General features: G+C 38.9%; 1 long non-coding RNA gene across 2 annotated transcripts; it reads left to right on the forward strand.

Annotated features, from left to right (window-relative positions):
• Nucleotides 1–5: 5 nt before the first annotated feature.
• Nucleotides 6–11,531, forward strand: LOC108390959 (uncharacterized). Of its 2 annotated transcripts, none has more exons than XR_012131285.1 (5): nucleotides 6–180; nucleotides 6,047–6,352; nucleotides 6,720–6,800; nucleotides 10,212–10,331; nucleotides 10,989–11,531. It is a non-coding gene; the product is annotated as an uncharacterized lncRNA (long non-coding RNA). The 2 variants fall into 2 exon arrangements; XR_012131286.1 differs by having other exon boundaries at nucleotides 12–180; nucleotides 6,174–6,352.
• The last annotated feature ends 10,773 nt before the right edge of the window (nucleotides 11,532–22,304 follow it).

Here is a 22,304-nt window from a genome sequence, read left to right on the forward strand (position 1 = left end):
GCGCCTGCCGCCCACGCTCTCGAACTCTAAGAAGCGCCTGAGGCAATCTGGGGCGTGGTTTCGTGTGACGCTATCAAGGGGCGGGACTTTAGTTTAGTCAAATTCCTTCATCTTCGCGGTCAGAAAGCAGTGGGAAGGTTGTAAGAATGTTCGTGTTGCCGAGGGAGAAAGTCTAAAGAGGTGCGTTGATAAACTCTTGTGTGTGCGTATTTAGGTACAAGAAACTGTGGAAGAAAATAACAATAGATGGTTAGCTATGATTGCCATTGGGTAGTAGCATTTTAAGAGCTTTTTATTTTCTTATGTTTTTTTTACAATTAACATTTTCAGAAAAAAAAACAAAAATAAGAATAGCTAACACTTACATAATATTTGCTATGCGCCAAGTACTGATCTAAATACTTTCACATATATTAATTAATTTAATCCTCACAGCAACTGTAGCAGAAGATACATTATTATTGCCAGTTTACAGATTAGGAGATTGAGGCATAGAAGTGGTTAATAACAAAGCGAAGATTACAACCCCGGGCAGTTGGCTTGAGAGTTCACCAGGAACTTTTCATCTCGTTTCTTCTTGTGAAAATCTTACTCTTAAACACAACTCATGATTATCTCCTCTAAGCAACTTTTCCCAACATTACCTCCTACAAGTAGTCCTCCTGGACTATCCATCCTCCTTTATACCTATTTCCTCTTCCCCTATCAGCACTTTCTGCTTGCAATAATGTTGTAATTTGTACTGCAAAGGTAGGTTCAGTCGTTGTGTGTGTGATTTTAACAATTTTTGAGTGTACAGTTCAGTGGCATTAATTACATTCACAATGTTGTACAACCATCACTATTACATGTTTCAAAACTTTTTCATAAGTTGGAACAGAAACTGTATAACCATTAAATGATAACCCCTGTTCTCTTGCCTCCCCAGTCCTTGGGAACCTCTCATCTACTTTTTGTTTCTGTGAATTTGCCTATTCTAGATTATACAATGTTTGTCCTTTTGTGTTTGGCTTATTTAACTTAGCATAAATGTTTTCAAGCTTCATGCATGTTGTGTGTATCAGAACTTCTTTATGGCTGACTAATGTTCTGTTGTACATATACACCATATTTTGTTTATCCATTCATCTGTTGATGGGCACTTGGGTTGTTTCCGCCTTTTGCCTGTTGTGAATAATGCTGCTATGAACATTGACATACAAGGATATATGTGAGTCCCTGTTTTCAGTTATTTTGGGTATATACCTAAAAGTGTAATTGCTGGGTGATACAATTCTATTTCTAGCTTTTTGAGGAACCACCAAACTATTTTCCAGAGTGGCTGCATCATTTTACATGTCCCACTAGTAATGTATAAAGGTTCCACTTTCTCCACATCCCTGCCAACACTTATTATTTTCCATTTTGTTTTTTATTAGAGCCTTGATGTCTTTTAATGGTATTTGTGATGGTGGAAAGTTTCATACCCTGGGTTCAGTCACAGAGGCTTGTGAATGAAGAACACCTACCACCATATTGACTGTTATTTCCTAGCTGTTATTTCTTTAACTAAAGATCCTAATGGAAGGTATACCTCTCATAAACACAAAACCCCTCTTATAAGCACATAAACACAATTTTTTTGATACAATTACAAGGGCCTCATCAGCCTCCTGGAGTCCATCCGGTCATCCCAAGTGAAAGCCCTTGTTCCAGTCGATGGACAGCAGGCGCTCCCTGTAATTCACCTTCTCTACACTTCTCTTCACCTCTGCTGCCACCACCTAGTTCAGCTCACCATCTTCTCTCAACTGGATGTCTACAACAGCCTCCCACTTGTCTCCCTGATTCTACCCTTGGCTCCCTCCAATCCATTCTCCACATAACAGGGAGATCTTTTAAAAACCAAATCATGTCAATAATACCTTAATAAATTTTTTTTTTTTAAATCATGTTGCCTTGGTCCCTGGTTAAACACTACAATGCACTTAGAATAAAATCCTGACTCCTTCATATGGGCAACATGATCTAGCCTCTGCCTACCCCTATAGCTTCTACTACTCTGCGCCATGTTCCCTACATTTAGCCAGTTGGCCTTTTATGACTCACACAAGTCAATGCACTCCCACCTTCAGACCTTTGTGCTGACTCTACCTGGAATGCTGTTCCTTTCATTCAGCTCATGACTGGCTCTTTCCCATTTTCAGCTCAAATGGCATCTTCCTGGAGAGTCCTTCCCTGACCACCCCATAAATGAGTGGACCCTGTCTTGCAGTGGCTATCCCATCCCTTTTTTATTTCCCTCACAGAACTTAGTACTCTTTGAGATCATTATTTTTATTTGGTGAACTTGCTTATAGTCTGTCTTACTGGATGTGAGCTCAGAAGGGTGAGGGCCTTGTCTGTTTTGTTCACTAGTGTCTCCTTTTGCTTAGTACAGTGCTTGGCACATAGTAGGCATTCAGTCAATACTAGATGAATAAATGAGTGAATGAATGTCCGTATGTGTTTTTGAGTCATTTTCAGATGTATATCAAGTTTGAATGTCAATGTTTGTGCAACTCAAATAGACCTTAATTAACTCTGGCTCCTTCTATCATTACCTGAGCTCTGAGGGCAGGAACCACGTCCAGCTCCTCCTTAGGCCTTGGTTGGTGCCTCAAGTCCACCATCAGTAATGAAGGACCAACATTTTAAATTTCCATTCCATTGCAGACTGATAACTTTTGTAAAATACAGTAAAATGCTATGGCAATGTCAGTTTGCTAGACAACTTTCTGAAAGCTTAGTCTCATTTCTGTACATAGATTGTCTTGAGCAGGTACTAAAAGTTTATGAACGGATACCAGTCGCAGTCCACATTTTGAGTGATACCACCTTACAGCTCAGCACATGGCAGATGTTGGTGTTTACAGCACTGTCATGAATTCTTAGAAAACCAAGACAACATCACACTGGATTAAAGGCAAAGATGGAGATGACCAGACTTTGTTTACTGCAAAACATCAAATAAATGCCGATTGTTAGAACAACATTATCAATCGGAATGTCCATCTGCAGCAATTAAAATGTTTTATATCTGTGCTGTCCAGTATGGTAGCTGCTAGCCACATGTGGCTATTAAATAGTTCTAATATAGCTAGTCAAGGAACTGGATTTTCTATTTTCATTTTAATTTGTTTAAACAGCCATGTGTGGCTAGTGGCAAACACAGTTACATCAAGTAATGTCTTTGAAAACACAGCCCTCCATCTTCTTTAGCAGCTGATATCCAGTCAATTGACAAGATTATCTGTTCTACTGCTTAACTATTGGTCCCGTCAGCTTTCCTTCCAACTCAATGATGACAACACTATTCAAGGAGACATACACCCTTTATTTCTCCCTCTCCTTCCATGCCCACTCCCCAACCTCCAATTCCTCACCATATCCTTACAATATTACCTCCTAAGAATCTTACAACGCCTTCTAATTCTCTCCATCTCCCCGACCACCATTATTTCCCACTTAGACAGTAGCTCATGACTAGGTTCCCTGCATCCAGTCTGGCCCACCCTTCGCACTTCCAATGCCTTGCTGCAAGTCCCTGAGTGGTTTCCCATTGTTTTTTAGGATAGAGACAAGCCTCTTCCTTCTGGGCCTAGAGACCCTTCATTAGCCCAGCCCCATGCCCTCCCGAGTCACACCCTCTCTCTCTCTCTTTTTTTAAATAAATGGCTCTCTTGGTCAATGCAGTTCCTCTCTGGGGTCTCAGGCTCAGTTTCACTTTTACTTTGGTTTGTAGTAAGTTGATCAGAAGTCTCCCCCACCAGATTATCTGCTCCTTGAGGACCAAGACTGGGTCTATTTTTTTGTTCAACATTTTATTCCACCTCCTGGTACAGTAATAATGTCCACTAAATATGTTTTCAAGGCAGTTTAGCAGAGTGGTTGAGCTCACAGCTTCTAGAACTAGCTCTCTAGGTTCAAATATCGGCTCCACTTCCTAGGTGACTTCAGCGAGTTAACTTTTCTGTGCCTCAGTTTTCTCATCTGTAAAATGGCAATAGAATAACACTTCTTAGAGTTGTTATATTACATGATTTAAAACATCATGAGGCATATGGTAAGCACGCGATAATGCCTGTTATTATTAAATGAGTTTGTATTGGTATTACATAAATGAATGTATAGCTATGTTTTGCTACTGGCCTCCCTGCTAGAATCTGCCAGGAGGGGGCGCGTGAGAGCGATAGAAGGGACTTGTTCCTTACTTGCTTCCCATTCCTGGGAGTGTCTCTCCAACAGGTCTTTTCCTTCCTGGAAGGGGACATTCATTTCAGTTTTCAGTTGATCCTAGTATGCAGTTTTCTAGTTTTCTTTTTAACACTCACAAAACCAGCCTCATTGTACCCACTCAAGAGCAACAGCCACAGCTGAGCAACACTACCTCCTCCACAGTAGCTTGGGTCCCAGCCCGGTAGGAGCTTCCTCTGGGCTCAGAGACATCAGCACCCGCTGGTTACTGTCTTTTGGAAGATCCAAGCTTCAGCTGCACAGAAACCCCTTCTCTAAACTTCTTAGTTCTAATAATTCCAGCCTCTCCCTGTTGCTGTTGTTCCCCCAGATCGTACTTAGTGTTCCTTTTTGGTTTTTAACTCCTGCTATGGTGCCTTTAATATAAAATATAGTCCAAAATTTGATTCCCTCCCTTCAAGAGGTAGAGCTGAATTCCCCTTTTGAGTATAGGCTATGCTTAGTGACTTGCCTCTAAAGAATAGAACATGGTGACAGTAATGGGGTTCATAAAAATCATAGTGGCGTTGTTTTAATTTGTCTGATTTCTCTCAGACTGTTTACTTGCAGTTGGACAATATCCATCATATCATAGACAAATTTTCACAAATACACTGGTTTTCTTGGCTTCACTGGAGATGGCTGGTAATTATAGATCTGCATTGGTTATATAACTATGTGCGCAATTTAGTTAGTAGTTTAAAACCTATACATGCTTAAGTTACTCTACAAGAAGATATGTCAAAGAAATAATCAATCCTCCCATGTTTTCTTCCATCTGCTACTTCTATAGCTTTTCTTCTTCCTTCCTAATTACAACCCTTAAATAGAATTCGTGCCTCATATCGAATTTACCGAGTATCATAATTCCTCCAAGTGGTAAAGATACCTCGAGACAAGTGCTGGGCATAGAAGCCACAGGGCATAAATCTGCAAAGAAGTAAAAAGCTAACCTTTTCAAACAATATGGCTTCTCTCTCACTTATCAACTTTACATTTCCCTGTATGGCCCCGGAAGATGACTGGTTAGCCAGAGACAGGTAAGATTCCTCAGGGGAGGAACAACCTAAGACAGGCACAGTCGCAGGGGGGCCATCAGGTGAGAAATTGGGGATCAACAGTGGTGAAGCTTAGGACCTCACCCCCCCTGTTTTGAGAGAAATCTTCTGCATCTGTGGATGTTTTAATGCCCTTGTCTAGCTTGGATTAACACATAGTCTACAGGCACACACCTGATCATCTACAATTGCTCTCTTACAACACTAAACTATGTGTTCTACCTTTATCTTGCATCTACTTACCACTTCAGCATTTTATTAAAAATAAAAATAATAATAATAATAAAGGGAAAAATGTGGGATCCACATATAAATCAAGTATAAAAATCAAAAGAATATTCATATTTGACCTGATTGTTTATAGTTCATAATGCGTGATCAAAACCGAAAGTTTCTGTGATGACTGCCCTTGTACTGTTCACCATGTAAGAACTTATTCACTATGTAAGAATTTGTTCACTATGTAAGAACTTGTTCGTTATGCTTCAGAAGATGGGAGACTGATGAGAATTAGGCTTGAGATGGATTAATGATTGTGCATTGAGCGTTGACTCCCCTATACAGAATTTTATTGTTGTTAACAACCATTTGATCAATAAATATGAGAGATGCCCTCTCAAAAAAAAAAAAAGGATCTGAAATGTAATACTTACGTTACATGATAGTGTAATTGTTAGAGATGATTGTTAATTGTTTGATATTATTAAATAGATATTTGTTAAAAAAAATCATAGTGGCTTTCACTTTGCTCTTCTTCTTGAGTCACATGCTCTGAGAGAAGTTAACTGCCATGTGTTGAGGACACTCAAGCAACCTATAGGGGAGGACCACTAATGAGGAATTGAAGCTTCTTTCAAACAGCCAGTAAGAAACTGAAGCCTCTGTCATGTAAAGGAACTATCTTGGAAGTGGATCCCCCAGCCCCAGTCAGGCCTTCAGATGAATGCAGCCCTGCTGATGTTTTGATCACAACTTCATGGGACACCCTGAACCAGAACCCTGCAGCTATACCACTTCTGAATTTCTCATCTATAGAAACTGTAAGATACTAGCTGCTTATTTTAAGCCACTAAGTTTTGGAGGCAGTTTTTAATATAGATATAAATGACTAACTGACCTGGTTTACAATTCCTTTTTTTAAATTAAGATATAATTGATATATAACATTATATTCATTTCATGTGTATAACATAATGATTTGATATTTATATATATTGTGAAACAATCACCACAATACATCTAGTTAACATTTATCACCATACATAGATACAAATTCTTTCTTGTGATGAGAACATTCAAGGTTTACTTTCTTAGCAACTTTCAAGTATACAATGCAGTATTATTAACTATAGTGACCATGGTATAAATATTAGATTGCCATGACTTACGTTTATTTTATAACTGCAGGTTTGTACCTTTTGACCACCTTCATCCATTTCACCCACCCCCAGCCCTCCTCCCTCTGGCAACCACCACTGTTCTCTGTCTGTGAGTTCACTTTTGAGTTTTCTTGGGGGAGTGGGGTTTTTTTTTTTTTTAAGATTCCACATATAAGTGAGATCATGTGGTATTTGTCTTTGTCTTTGACTTAATTCACTTAGCATAATGCCCTCAAGTTCCACCTATGTAGTTGCAAATGGCAGGAGTTACTTTTTTATGGCTGAATAATATTCCATTGTATATATATACCACATCTCCTTTACCAAGCATACATCGATGGACACAGGTTGCTTCCATGTCTTGGCTATTATTAATAATGCTGCTATAAATATAGAGGCACAGATATCTTTTCAAGTTAGTGTTTTTGTTTCCTTTAGAGAAATACCTTGATTTCTTTTTAATTTTTTGAGGAACCTCCATACTGTTTTCCATAGTAGCTATACCAACTTACATTCCCACCAACAGTGCACAGGGATTCCCTTTCTCCACGTCCTTGCCAACACTTGTTATTTCCTGTCTTTTTGATAATAGCCATTCCAACAGGTGTGAGGTACTATCTTATTGTGGTTTTGATTTTCACGTCCCTGATTTGTGGTGTTGAGCACCTTCTCATGTACCTGTTGACCATCTGTATGTCTTCTTTGCAATGTCTGTTCAGTTCCTCTGCCCATATTTTAATCAGATTGTTTAGTTTTTTGCTATTGAGTTGTATGAGTTCTTTGTATATTTTGGATATTAGCCCTTATCAGACATATGATTTGCAAATATTTTCTCCCACTCAGCAGTTTGCCTTTTCATTTTGTAAAGGTTTCCTTTGCTGTGCAGAAGCTTTTTGGTTTGATGATATCCCACTTGTTTATTTTTGCTTTTGTTGACTTTGCTTCTAGTATCAAATCCATAATCATCACCAACACCAATGTCAAGGAAGTTGATGCATATGTTTTTTTCTAGTTTTATAGTTTCAGGTCTTACATTCAAGTGTTTAATTCATTTTGAGTTAGTTTTTGTGTATGGTGTGGTGTAAGACGGTGGCCCAGTTTCCTTGTTTTACATGTGGTTGTCCAGTTTTCCCAAAACTGTTTGAGACTGTCCTTTCCCCACTGTATATCCTTGGCTCCTTTGACGTAAATTAATTGGGCATATATGCATGGGTTTATTTCTGACCTCTTTATTCTGTTCCATTGATCTATGTATCTGTTTTTATGCCAGTACCATCCTGTTTTAATTTACTATAGATTTGTAATGTAGTTTAAAATCAGGATCTGTGATGCCTCCAATTTGGTTCTTTCTCAAATTGCTTTGGCTATTTAGGGTGTTTAACAATTCTTTAAGTTAAATTTTCTGTGTTCAAATAACTAGTATAGTTTCTGTGTCATAACTGAACTTTGATGCATAAGCCAAGAAATACATATCCAGGCAAGTACACACAATCATGTGCATATCAAAGCACTATTTCTAATGGTGGAAAAACTTGTAAATGACCCTCCTGTGTAACAATAAAGAAATAGTTCGCACAATCGTGGTCATTCCTACAATGGAAAACTATAGCCTTTAAAAATATGTAGCTTCATTTACGGTGACATAGGATAATATCTAAGATATCTTAAGAAAGCAGACTATAAAACAACATGCATAGTAAGATTCTGTTTTTATGTGTGAAATATGGATGAGGTATTATGGAAATAATCAGTATTGTGCTTTTTGCTGCTTGGGGATTCATCAACTAAAAGAGGGGAAGCTGAATGTTAAGCTGAGAGACCCAGAGGAGAAAGGAAAAGAGGTTTTTGGCATCAAGGTTATGAGAGGCGTGTGGCCTAATGTTTATGTGGGGATGCAGACCCTAACACGGGACAGGGGTGGAAGCTGGTGCTTTGAATTGAAGCTGGGTAAGTAATCCAATCCCAGAGAGCTGTTTATATTGGTCAGTGTGATGGTTAATTTTAAGTGTCGATTTGACTGGGCCACAATATTCCCAGATATTTGGTCAAACATTGTTCTGGGTGTTTCTGTAGGACTGTTTTTGGATGACATTAATATTTAAATCACTAGACTGAGTAAAGCAGATTTGCCATCTTTAATGTGAAGGAGTTTTATCCAGTCCATTGACGGCCTGACTAGAACAAAAGACTGACTCTTCACTGAGTGAGAGAGTCTCTGTCTGACAGCCTTTGTTGAGCTGCTACATCAGCTCTTCCCGATCCTTACAGCAACTTCCAGACTTGACAGTCAGACTAGGGCATCGGCTCTACACATTTTGGACTTACCAACTCCATAATCACATGATCCAATTCCTTATAATAAAATATCTTTCTGTCCCTCTGTATCTGTCTGTTTCTATATAGCTATACAGAGATCTCTCTATATATTGATGGATATATACTGTCCAGACCTAAAGGCTATATCCAGAAAGTATGGCCACATTGCTCCACAGATCTCCTGTGGTTGAGACACCAGTAATGCCACTGCTGGCTCCAGACATCATGATTTGTCCTCTTACCACAAGACCGGAGGCCTCTGCTGCCATGCTAGCTAGAGCGGATTCTGACTGTGATTTTCTGCTGCTTATATTTAATGGGAACCTGGGTTGTTGGTTTTATTCTTTTTCTTTTTTTTTTTTGCATGATTCCAGGAGATAGGAAAGAGCCCCCCAAAGTAGTTGACATTGGATTTATTGCCAAACTTGGTGAATGTGGACTGAATCAAATAAATTTAAAGTTGATTTCTCTTTTTAATAAAAAGGCAGATAGGGTAGCTTCACAAAGTCATCAGTGACCCAGGATCTTTCCACCCTCTTGCTCCACATCATCATCACATGCCTTCTACTACTGCACTGTCCAGAATGGCTGCTGCAGCACCAGCTGTCAGGCCTCATTCCAATAAGCATGAAGGAAGGGACAGGGAAAGAAGAGCATGTATTCTCCCCTTAATCACACTTCCAGGAAGTCATACAAATAAATTCTGTTTCCATCCACTGGCCAGAACTTAGTCTGTGGGCCCACTACTTGCAAGGAGCTGGGAAATGTAGGTTTTATTGTGAGCAGCCATATGCCCAACTAAAAATCTAGAGTTCTGCTACCAAGGATAAGGGCTGTTGAGGGCAACAGGAAATCTGTGTCACAGTCAAGAGGTACATATACCAAAAGTTGACCACATTTATCTCCAGAAGGTGAAATTATAGATGATTTTTAGTTGCTTCTTTATAGTTATCCATAATACTCAATTAAAAAAAAACTAACCAAATATTTATAATGGGGGGATAAAGCATTGTCACTCTTTTCGATTTGAGGAAGAATGCACTATGAATGAAAGAAATGATCACACAATGTACCAAGATCTAAGGCACTTTTTAAAGAAACACATCTGCTCTCAGGAGGGCTTGTGTAGCATTCCCAAGGAAATAAAACTCCTTGGAAATGCAGCTTCCTTTAGCAAACTGACTGTGGCTCTCTCCACCTACAGATAAGATCCCATCCTTCCCAGAATGCCACCATGATCTGTTGGACTTATTATGGCTAAAGACATATTCGACATCGACTTATGTATACTTGCCTTGATCCTGGTCCTGCCAACCTGTGTTCTGTGAGTGCTGCACATCTCTCTGTGTCACACATGGGCCCTAGGGGCTGCAGCTTCATTACACATTTACTAGGTGATGCCAATTCCAGGCTGCCTTCATGTCTTACTTGCAGTTGATGAAGTCTGGAGAGATGGGGAAATCTTGACCACCTTGCCCAAGAATGAGCAAGTCCTGTGAGATCCTTGGGGGTCAAAGATGTTAGGAGCTTTGGAGATTTGTTGTGCTTGCTTGTAAAGCCCATCTTGCCTATTACTACACCCTTCCTCCTCACCATCCCCACTTAATTTCTTATCTCCTTTCCAAACCAAAATGTAAGAAGATCAGACCAGAAATACGGAAAAAAGATTTCTTATTTTTCTCCTGGGGGTCTGACATCAGCCCCAGAACTTCAGCTGTATTTAGGAGAATACAGCCCTCCCCCCACTTCAAAGCAGAACATTCCCAAGTGATTTTATTCTCAGAGAGTCAAGGTGCATGTTAATAAATAATGTTTAGCAATATTCTACCCCTACACAGTGGCACCAACTCCTGATCGGTTTACTAACATAATATTTTCATTAATTCTGCAAATAGTTATTAAGCTACTTTGCTCCAGTCTCTGGAACAAAGACAGGCACTGTGGATCCCACCAACTCATTGCCTCACTTCTCTTTCCCCAGAGCCAATCATTCCCTTGCATTTGAAGTGGACCCTCCCTATTGGTGCTGTTAATCCCCATTTTACAGATGAAGACACTGAGGCACAGGGATATTAAAGGAACTTGCCCACGGTCACACACTTGGTAGGTTGTGGAACCAGTACAGGCAGGTGATAAGAGAGAGGAAGAAAAGAAGACAGGTTGATAGGCGGGACCAGGGCCTGTCCTCAGGGAAGCTTGCTCCAGAGAGGCGGCCACATTTCAAAGCTGAGACCTGAAGGTGGAAACAGAGGCACTAAACAAAAGTTTCTAGGAAGAAAGAACAAATGCCAGGCCTCCAAAACGGAAACAAACTTGGATGGAATGGCTGCCAATCTAGCTGCTACCTGGGACTAGGAGAATGAGGATGGTGAGTTAGTGAGCTAGAAGGAGCCTGCATTACTAAGGTCTTAATGGAACAAAAAGTCCACACACGTGGTCTTGAACTACTGACCTCAAGAGTTCAATTATGAATGAAGCCAAATTATCTTCCACGTTGTTTTGTTTTGTTGTCACATGCCACAAATCTAATCCTAATTGATCCTTTTTCTTGTTTTATAAATTCAAGTAAGATGTATGCATATATAAAAATCCATTGTACTGATCTTATTACCTCATTTTTGCTTCTGACCCTTGATTTCTTTATCTTTTTAAAACTAAGTTGGAGTCATGGCATAGTTTTTTAAAAGGTCAGTCTGATGGTATGTGAATTATATCTCAATTAAAACAGGTAGATAAATAAAGTAACAGATTATAACCCATTGAATAAATGAGAAAAATAAATAAATTGACAGTCTCATGAGGAATAGGATGTTTACCAGTTTCAAAGTATCTCTCCACAAAATACTTCATAAGTAAAAGGAAAAAAGGTGTGAAGCCACCTTAACAAATGATCAAAGTGAACACCATCAGCAAAGGGACAAATCAAAATTGTGTTCCACCTGATTGGATGCAATCAGAACACAGCTTCTTTGGTGTTTGATTTTCCTGCCAAAGGTGTATAACCTGAATCTAATCATGAGGAAATCTCAGTTAAACCCAAATGGAGCAGCATGCTACAAAATAATTGGCCTGCAACCTTCAAAAGTATCAAGGAAAAACTGAAGAATTGTTCCAGATTGAAGGAGACCGCAGAGACAGAACAATCTGAACACAAAGATCTTTTTGCTGTAAAAGGATGTTATTGGGATTGGCAGGACTTGAAAGGGGTCTGAGGATTACAGTACTGTATCATGTTAACTTTCTTATCTGGATGATTGTATTGCATAGAAGAAAGTCCTTGTAGGAAATACACACTAAATATTTGGGGGTGATGAAGTATCAAGTTACCATTTGCTCTCAAATGGTTCAGGATAAAAAAAAATTATCAGAACCATATTTACAACTTTTTGTAAGTTTGAGATTGTTTGAAAAAAATATGTACACCAGTTTCCAATGAGGTCTCAGACTTTCTCAAGTAACTCACTTTAACAATCTTTTCTTCACTTAATGATCTTCCTTATATCTCACTGAATATGCATAATATCTACCATTTATTCAGCCCTAAATTCTTTGTGCTTGTGTGACAACACACACAAAACACCCTGTAATTTATTGTATCACTTAGAGTTTGGAAACCAGCTCTGGCTAAGTCAAACAGGAAAAGGAATTAAGTGGAGAGATATGAGATTATATGGCAGGCTCTGTTGGAAACAGCTCCTCCACTTAATAAATGTGTGTTGATTTGGGGCAAGTGACTTAACTACCCCAGTGCCTCAGTTTCTATATCCATAAAATGGAGGAAATTATAATATTTACCTCATAAAATTGTTGAGGGTTAAATTAATTAATACATGTAAAGCACTTGAAACAGTTCCCAACATATAGTTAGTGCTCCATAAATGGTATTTATTGTTATTAACTGACTTGTCCAAAGAAGCCAATGAGTGGCCAATGCAGGATTTGAACCCAAGTCCAACTGAAACCAAAACCTGAGCTCCTTACCATGACAATCCCTTATCACAACATTAAGTGAGCTATGATTCTCTTTTTTTTTTCTCCTAAATGCTGATGATAACCAAGGGATGTTCCTTCTCCCACTCCATTAGCAGTTTATTTTGCATTCTCCTAGGGCTTGTAAACAAAAACTTGTCAAGCCAGCTGGTTCCTTTTCAAAGCTCAGTTCATGCCCACACCCTCCAAAAGCTTTCGCTTCATGGGTATACTTCATTTGCCTTGGGTAATACTATTCTTTTAAATGTGGAGGACATTTAATCTAAGTAATATGTGCATGGTCTTTGATCTAGGCATGCAACAGCTGTAGCTGTGAGATAACATGCTTGCCTCATCCAATATCTGTCTGCCTTATGTCTAAGCATTATCCATCCCTCTCATATATGATGGAAAATATCAGGTCAACATCTGAAGGAAGGAAGGAAGCAAGCAAGCAAGCACAGAAAAGATTTTTAAAAAATTTAGAGATTGCCTGGTGTGTTTGAATCTATTGAGAAGAGATTTCTATTGTCAGATTTTGTGGGTCAACTGGTGATAAATACGTAGAAAATTAAGTGTAGCCAGTTTGTTGAACCGATGGGACCTATGGGGTGAAGGCAGAAAACAAGTTTATTCTTGGATGCAAAGTTTATTCTTTTCATGTTCAAGTTGTCTCTATGGAGCTAGCTCTTCCCCCACACCCTTGAATGAAGTCTGGGGGAATTCTCATGGCTTTGTTAGTCACTCCCAGGTAATAAAATTCTCTTGGTCGCTTAAAACCCCTAAACAATCTCAGTTCAGTAATCTAGAAATCCACTCTCATGCATTGAGTGTAACCATGTGGAACTGCCATTTTTGTGAGTCATACATGGTTGAATATTACCAATGTTATTTGCTTTACTCTAATAAGAATGAAAATTTCCAAATTTTTTAAGGTAAAATAATCTCCCCCTCTTCCACTTAGGCCTGCTGTGGACTGGCTCACCTGAGTTAAGAAAGGGTGACCTGGTGGGCTTCTCTATTTCCCCATCCAGACCTCCCAGCACCCTCCTTCACTCAGGGGTCTACCTGTGGTTCTTCTAGGATAAAAGGGAGCTGAGGAGGCAGGAGAGGCGGTGTGGATCTCTCTGACCCAGCAGGTTTTCCTGGTGGACTCTTCCTCTCCCAGGTGCTCTTGGCTTTTGTGATTCTTCAGAGAGACACTTCCCTGCTGCCACCCCCACACTGTCCTCCATGGGTAGGAGGGCCTCACTCAACCTGAAGTCCTCTTGATTTGATGTGTCTTACAGCTTCTCACCTGAAGTCCCAATTTGATCCAGTGACCAGTTACAATCCTGCATTCAGCCTCTTTTGACTGGGGTTACCTCACACCTTAGGGCAAACCTCTTAAACAAGATCCAAGCTGGTGTTCCCCTAGAATGGTTCAGTCTGGTCCTCAGGACACAGGCATGCACCCTTGAACACCACCTCCCCTTCTGCCCCCACCATTAGAGCAGCTAGCCAGCCACAGACCCTTTCATGTATACTTCTCAGATATGTCAGATGCCACTTATGTGTCACCTGAGCTTCCGAAGACACGTCAAGCTCTTAAAGGTCTGACTGAAGCACCTTTTTTTAGGTTTCAGGTAAAGAAAAAACATCCTTCTCTCCCACTTCCCACAATGGGAGGAGGTCTACTCATAGCTCATTAACAGCTCTCTCCAAGCATTTTCTTTACTCTGGAAATTTCAACCTCAGTTCTTTTATGCTGTTCAATAGGTAAGGGGCCAAAGGTAACAAAATCAGTTTTTGTTTTTTTAATTTAATAGACTTCATTTTTTAGGGCAGTTTTAGGTTCACAACAAAACTGAGTAGAAGGTGCAGAGATTTCCTATATAACTCCTGCCCCCAGCCATGTGAGCCTCCTCCACTATCAACATCCCCCAGTGCAGAGGTACATCTGTGACAATCATGAACTTACAGTGACACATCCTTATTACCCAAAGTCCCTAGTTTACATTTGGCTCACTCCTGATGTTGTATATTCCATGGGTTTGGACAGATGCATAATGACTTGTATCCACCACTATGTTGTATAGAGTCGTTTCACTGCCCTAAATATCCTCTGGACACTACCTGTTCATCCCTTCCACCTTCCCAGCCACTGATCTTTTTACTGTCTCCATAGTTTTGCCTTTTCTAGAGCATCATATAGTTGCCATCACATAACACGTAGCCTCTTCAGGTTGGCTTTTTTCACTTAGGAGAAGCATTTAAGTTTCCTCCAGAAATGGCTTGATAGCTCAATGCTTTTTTAGCATTGAATGACATTCCATTGTCTAGATATACCGCAGCTTATCCATTCACTATTGAAGGACATCTTGGTTGCTTCCAGGTTTTGGCAGTTATGAATAAAGCTGCTATAACCAGTTTTCAATCATCTCTTTTATGAGTCCCACTCAGGTGGTCTTAACTTTGGAATGGGGAAGCATTAGTTGAAACTGAGGCTGAAATAGTTCCCTATCAACATCCTGTTACACAAGAAAATTTTAAACCAATGCAATTAATAACTTTGGGGGGGAAAATCATGTAAGAAATTAAACGTAACCATAATACTCTACATGGCTTCATGGTGAATACTGCTAATACAAATATTAAATATTGACTGCAATCAAGAATTATGATATAAAGATGGGAGGACAGGGGATAGGGAAATGTGTTTGTTGGAGTGGCTGGGAATAAAACTAAGAGAACTAAATTCTCCAATTCCATAGTAGGGAACCAACAGAAGATAGCTAAATGGAAGAATCAAGAAATACCCATATGGGCATGTCATTTAGAAATGTGAAGGAAGATTCCAGAAAAAAGGAGCTGAAAACGGTGAAAGTCAGTGGATGGGGGTGCTGTTGTTCATAAGCTTTTTGAAACTATTTGGCTTTAAACTACAGACAAACATTATTTTAAGAAATTTAACTATGTAATAAAATGTAGAATTGTCTAGAGACTAGGTAATATTTGGACATAACAAGAGCACTTGTGCTCTAAATGAGGAGTAATTTGCATGAAGCCAAAAGCTATTTTGCATGACCAAAAATCTTTCTGGTGTTTTGGGAAAATGACTCTCTTTAGCCTTCTGCCTCATATAATATGAAAATAAACCCTCTTATTTCCAAATAACCTTGAGATAAGCAATGGATTCTCCCACAAGATCAATTTAAATCTATCATGAGGGGTTTGTTTTCCTATTGAGTTACTTGGTATTAAATTTGGAGAGAACCAGTTAAGCCAACAAGGGCTACCTTCTTGACCTAGAACTAACTCACAATCACTATTCACTCACCTCCCTCTCGAGCCCACAGCATCCCTGTACAAAATTCTATCAAGATTTTTTTAGGATAGTGGGTGAGAGAAAAAGATCAGGAGAGAAAAACAGAGATAGGCTCTTCATGCAACCTCTGGGAGGGCAGGTTCATTTCAATATTCTCTGCCTGGTACGTAGTTTATGCTCAGTAAATATCTAGATATCTGTTGAATAGATGAATCAGTGAGTGACTATAACTCTTTCCCAAGGTCTATGAGCATCAGAATAAAGTTATCATATCTATAGTTTAAAAAAAAAATCAACAGGTAAGAAGAAAAGGGTATATCACCTGATGTTTTGGGGAACAGCCAAATACAAATACAGGAAATGTAAAATCTACCAATTGCATTAGGAGATATGCAAGAATGTTGATAGTTGCATTGTTTACAATAGTAAGATATGGAACTAACCTATGTGTACATCAGTGAGAGACTAGGTAAATACAAGATGGCACGCCCATTTGATGGCGTGTATGTTTTAATGAAAATGAACACAGTAGACCTACATATATAAATACAGGTGAACCACCCAAAAATGTAATGTTGAGGAGAAAAAAAGCAAGTCATAGAAGAATCCAAAAACTATACCATTTATGCAAACTTTTTAAAAATACACAAAACAGTATTATTTTAGGAAGCCTTCTAATTTACAGTGTAAGTATAAAAATACATAGAAATAATAAACACCAAATATTGAATGAATATGCTTTTAAAAACTACCAGGCCTTATATGAGGTTGTTTTCTTTAAACTATAAAGCATTTATTTATTTGTGAATAGGTGGTATATATGCACAATCCAAAGAATACCAAAAGATAGCTCGATGAAAAGTCTGCCCATCTCACCCCCAGCTACTCAGTCCTCTACAGAGGCAAATACTGTTATCAGATTTTTTTGTCGTATTTCAGACCTCTAGAATCCAGAGGTGGTCTATTCATTAACAAGCACATATGTCCTGTACCTGCCACAGATTTTCTGTCTTTTTTTCCTTAATCAATCTGGCTAGAGGTTTATCTATTTTGTTGATCTTTTTGCCCCCAAAGGACTAACTTGTCATTTCATGGATTATCTCCAATGTTTTACTGCTTCCAATTTTATTGGTATCTGTTCTTATCTTTATTTCTTTTCTTCTGCTTGCTTTGGGTATAATTTGGTCTCCTTTTTCTAGTTCTTAAGGTAAAGCCTTAGAATGCTGCTTTTCTGCTTTTCTAATATAAGCATTTCATGCTGCAGATTGACCTCTAAGTATTGCTTTAACTGCATCCCCAAATTTTTGGTATGTTGTAGTTTTGTTTTCATTCAGTTCACAATAGTTTTAAATTTCTCATTCCTGTGAGAAACAAAATTACCAACTAGAGTGCAATGTTTATGTTCAGTTCTTTTGCCTTTAGCTTTATAGTTCCCAGTCAAAACACAATTTTCCAATGTTAATTTGGTCAGCTCCCCTCTTCCCCCATCTCTCTCAATCAGTGAGATTCATTCCCTGGTCTTCACTGTCAAATTTGGATTCTCGGACATCTTTGTTAATTTTTAAACATTGCATACAGTAAAGTTTAAAAACGCAGAGCCATGTATCTACCATGTCAGTAGCATACAGAACAGTTCAATCACCAAAATACCTCAAAATTCTGTGTAGCCTTTTAATCAACTATCTCCCCCTCCTCCAGACCCTGATCTGTGTTCTATCCCTGTAATTTTGCCATTTACAGAATGTCATGTAAATGGAAGCAAACAATGCACAGATTTTTGGATTTCATTTTTTTTTTTCACCTAGAGAGATTAAGATTCATCCATGTTGTTCCATGAACACATCAGCTGTTCCTTGCTATTTCTGAGTAGGGTTCCATTACATGAATGTACTATATCATTTGTTTATCCATTTGCCCTTGGTTGTTCCCAGGTTTGGATGTTATGAATAAGACTATTATAGACATTAGTGTAAGATTTTAATGTGCACATAAGTTTTCAAGTCATTTGCCTAAATACCTACGATCAGAATTTGCTGGGTTATATGACAAGCATATATTTAACTTTATGAGAAACAAACTGTCTTCCCAAGTGGCTGTACTGTTTTCCATTCCCACCAACACTGAATGTTCCTGTCGCTCTGCATTCCTGTTTGGTATTGTCATCTTTTTTCTCTTATTATTTCAGCTATTCTAATAGGTGTACAGTGATATCTCATTGTGTGTGTGTGTTTTATTTGCATTTCCCTAATGATATCTTTTCGTAAGTTTATTTGAGACCTTTATATCCATGTATCTTCTTTGGTGAAGTGTTTCACTCAGCTTTTCTGCTCATTTTTTTCTTGGGTTGTTTTCTTAGTGTTGAGTTTTAAGTGTTCTTTATGTATTCTGAGTACATAATTCAATAAGATTTGTGATTTGCAAATACTTTCTCCAAGTCTGTGGCTTGTTTTTTCATTCTTTTTACAGTGTCTTTCCTCACTCTCCTTTTTAAAAACCATTTATTATTATTCCATTATATGAATTTGTCATAATTTATTTAACTGGTCTTAGGTCAATGGACATCAATATTTTTGCTATTACAAACTGTGCTTCCATTAATAATTTTGAATTCATGTTGTTATTTCTAAGAACCATATGTTTTTACTTTCCCATGAACTGTCTATTGCTGTCTTTCATCCATTTTCCTATTGGGTTATTAATTTTTTTGTTATTCATAGGACCTCTTTATATGTTATGAAACTTGCCTTTTCTGTGATTGAGATGCAGTTTTTTTCCAGTTTGTCATTTGGCTTTTTACTTCCTATGATTATATTTCTTATTTTCATAAAGTCAAATGTATTGATTTGTAAGGCTTTTTCTGTAAGGCTCCTAAATTTTGTGTTGCAGTTAAGAGCGTTCTCCACTTCAGGGTTATAAAAGGATCCAAGAGATTCTTCCAGTACTTTTGTGGTTTCCTTTTTCTATTTAAATCCTTGATCCATTTGTTTTCTAGGTGTAAGATATGATGTATGGATTTAACTAATTTCCTTCCTTCGTCATAGAGGCTTTGTAGCTGTCTCAAACTGTTTACTGAATGAAATCTAACTTATCTTCACCAATTTGAAATACCACCTTTATCAAATACTAAATGTGTACATGTGTTTAGGTCTGCTTGGGAATTTCTCTTCTCTTTCACTGATTTGTGGAACTAATCAGGCACTAGTACCTAACAGTTTTAATTAGTCAGGCTTTATAATATGTTTACTACTTGGTCAGACATTTTCAGAAATGTTTACTTGTTCATTTTTCCATAAGAATTTAGACATGGCACATCTACTTCCAAAATGAAATCCTGTTTATGTTTTTATTAGGATCTCGTTAAACGTCTGAGTCTTGCTAATGATGCAGTCTTGCTAGGCAGGAACATAGCTTTTGTTACTGTTTATTCAAGTCTTTTTCTGCATCCTTCTGTAGAATTAAAATTTTTTCTTCACATAGATTGGGAATCATTAATGTTTGTTCTTCAGATTTTTTCTTTCTTTTTTTACTGCTTTGTAAATGGGGTCTCCCATTGTATCTTATAACTGTTGTTTCCTTAAGATTCTGAAATAGAGATCTATTGAAAACTGTTCCTAGGGGAACAGTATATGTCAAATAATCTTGAGAATCACTCATCTAGACTAGTAAGTCATTCTCAACCTTGCAACATATACTATAGGTGACTTTGACATACACCAGTCAATCCTGTGGGTGTTTCCTGTTTTTTAGGGACTCCAACAGAGATAAGAGAGGCTGTGGTTCTTCAACAGTTGATGGAAATTTATGTGTACCAGGCACCATCAGGTGCCAGGGACACCATGGTGACCAAGATGGTCTTAGTCTCTGCGCTCATGGAAGTTGGTCACATAGTCCCAGCCAAACAGAGCAAACTCAGCACATAATTGAATAAGAGTGTAAAGTTCTCTAAGGGGCTATGAGGGTGAGCAGAGATGATTAACAAGTGTCAACATCTGCTACCATCCACACCTACGGCTTCAGTTACCGCTCAGATGCTACTCACTCACACATTGTGCCTCTTGTCCTGCGTTTCCTTTGAGCTCCAGACCTGCCATCTCCACTCCCCCGTCAGGAGATAGAAATTCCCCCACCCTTGGATCTGGACAGGCCCGTGTCTCACCTGTGGCTAATAACCTACAGTGAATGTGGCTCTGCGTGATGTCCAAGGCTAGGTCACACGCAGTGCAGCTCTGCCTTGGGCTCTGGGATACCCACTCTGGAAGCCTTCAGCTGTGTAAACACTGTGACAGCCCTGAGGCAGCCATGCTGCGAGGAGGTTCCAAGTAGCCCATGCAGAGACCATATAGTCTCTAAGGCCTTTATGAAGAGCGGCCCGGCCAGGCACCCGGTGCTCCATCCCTCAGAGGTCCAGCTCCACAGGGGAGACTCCAGGTTAGAAGAGCCTAGCCACATTTGTGAATTCCTGCCCCACAGAACTATGAGAGATGATAACATGATTGCTGTTCTCATGGGCTACTAAATTTGGGAGTCTTTGTTTTGTAGCAATAGTAGGACCTGGGCCATGTGATTTTGTACATGTTTTTCCCCCTACTTGGAATACTTCCTGTACCTCTTTTGCCTAGTTACCACCTACATATGTTCCAGATCTTTGCTAAAGCTACAGTGCTTCAGGATGCTGTCCCTAAACCCTGAAACTAGTGTTTCATAAAGCCCTCGTAACACCTTGCTTCCTGTACTTATTAGCTGCACCTTTGGAGATTTTTTGACCCAGTCTGTCTTTCTGACAAGTCTTCAGCTCCACAGACCAGCATTCAGTCCATGCAGTTACACAGTAGGCCCGACATTGTAAACTCAAATGTCAACAGGAAGAGGAGAGTCACAGACAGGGTGAAGACTATAACGAAATGCACGTGCCCGTCTAGAGTTCACAGCAGCCACTCAGCAGGCTTTGTGCAGCCAAATCTGCCTCATTTCTAAAGAGATGATGCAAACCCAGATTATTATGTAAGTGTTAGAATGATAGCAGCTAATTAAAACTAAAAACACAGAAGAAAAAGAAAGAAAAACAACAGCCTGAAGACCGAATACTCCTTTTTTTTTTTTGGAGAACAATTCTGAAGTCTCAATTTGTGTAACCAAGGAATTGTATTTGAGGCATAAATTAGCCGTGGGCCGGGATTTAGGAATGGACTGTTTAGATTTGTTTTTCTCTGTACCTCAAGACTGTCAGTCCAATTATCTTCTAACAGCCTGAAGACTTGACTCCTGCTAAATAATAAAGGAATCATTTGTTTTTCTTTAGGAAGCAGATAGAAGTAAATTGTGACCAGTAAGTAAGTTATACTGAATTCTGTGTGTACCTTCCCAGAAGATAAATTATATGTATTTGTACTGAAAGTTTCTGTGATGACTGCCCTTGTACTATTCACCATGTAAGAACTTATTCACTATGTAAGAACTTGTTCACCATGTAAGAACTTGTTCGTTATGCTTCAGAAGATTGGAGACTGACGAGAATTAGGCTTGGGGTGTATTAATGATTGTGCATTGAACACTGAGTCCCCTATACAGAATTTTATTGTTAACCATTTGATCAATAAATATGAGAGATGCCCTCTCAAAAAAAATTATATGTATTTGTAATAAGGAATGGGAACATGCAAAGCTCATAAAAGCCCTGTGAGAAGTTGGTGTTTATCTAAAAATTATACTTCTTGTTATTTAATTTATTTATTTAAAAATAGAAAAAGAGCTATCAAGCCATGAAAAGACATGGAGAAACCTTAAATGCATATTCTTATGAAAGTGAAAGAAGCCCATCTGAAAAGGCTACAGACAGTATGATTCCAATTATATGACATTCTGGAAAACAGAAAACAGTAGAGATCCTAAAAAGATCAGTGGTTGCCTGGGGCTGGGGGAAGAGGGGAGGAGGCAGGGCTGTAAAACACGTGACCCCGGGTGATCAGTCACTATCTAGAGCAGATGGTAGCCTCCCCTGCTCACAACAGCACACTGAGGGCC

Source organism: Manis javanica, chromosome 5, assembly GCF_040802235.1.
Source record: "Manis javanica isolate MJ-LG chromosome 5, MJ_LKY, whole genome shotgun sequence".
Taxonomy (NCBI): Eukaryota; Metazoa; Chordata; class Mammalia; order Pholidota; family Manidae; genus Manis; species Manis javanica.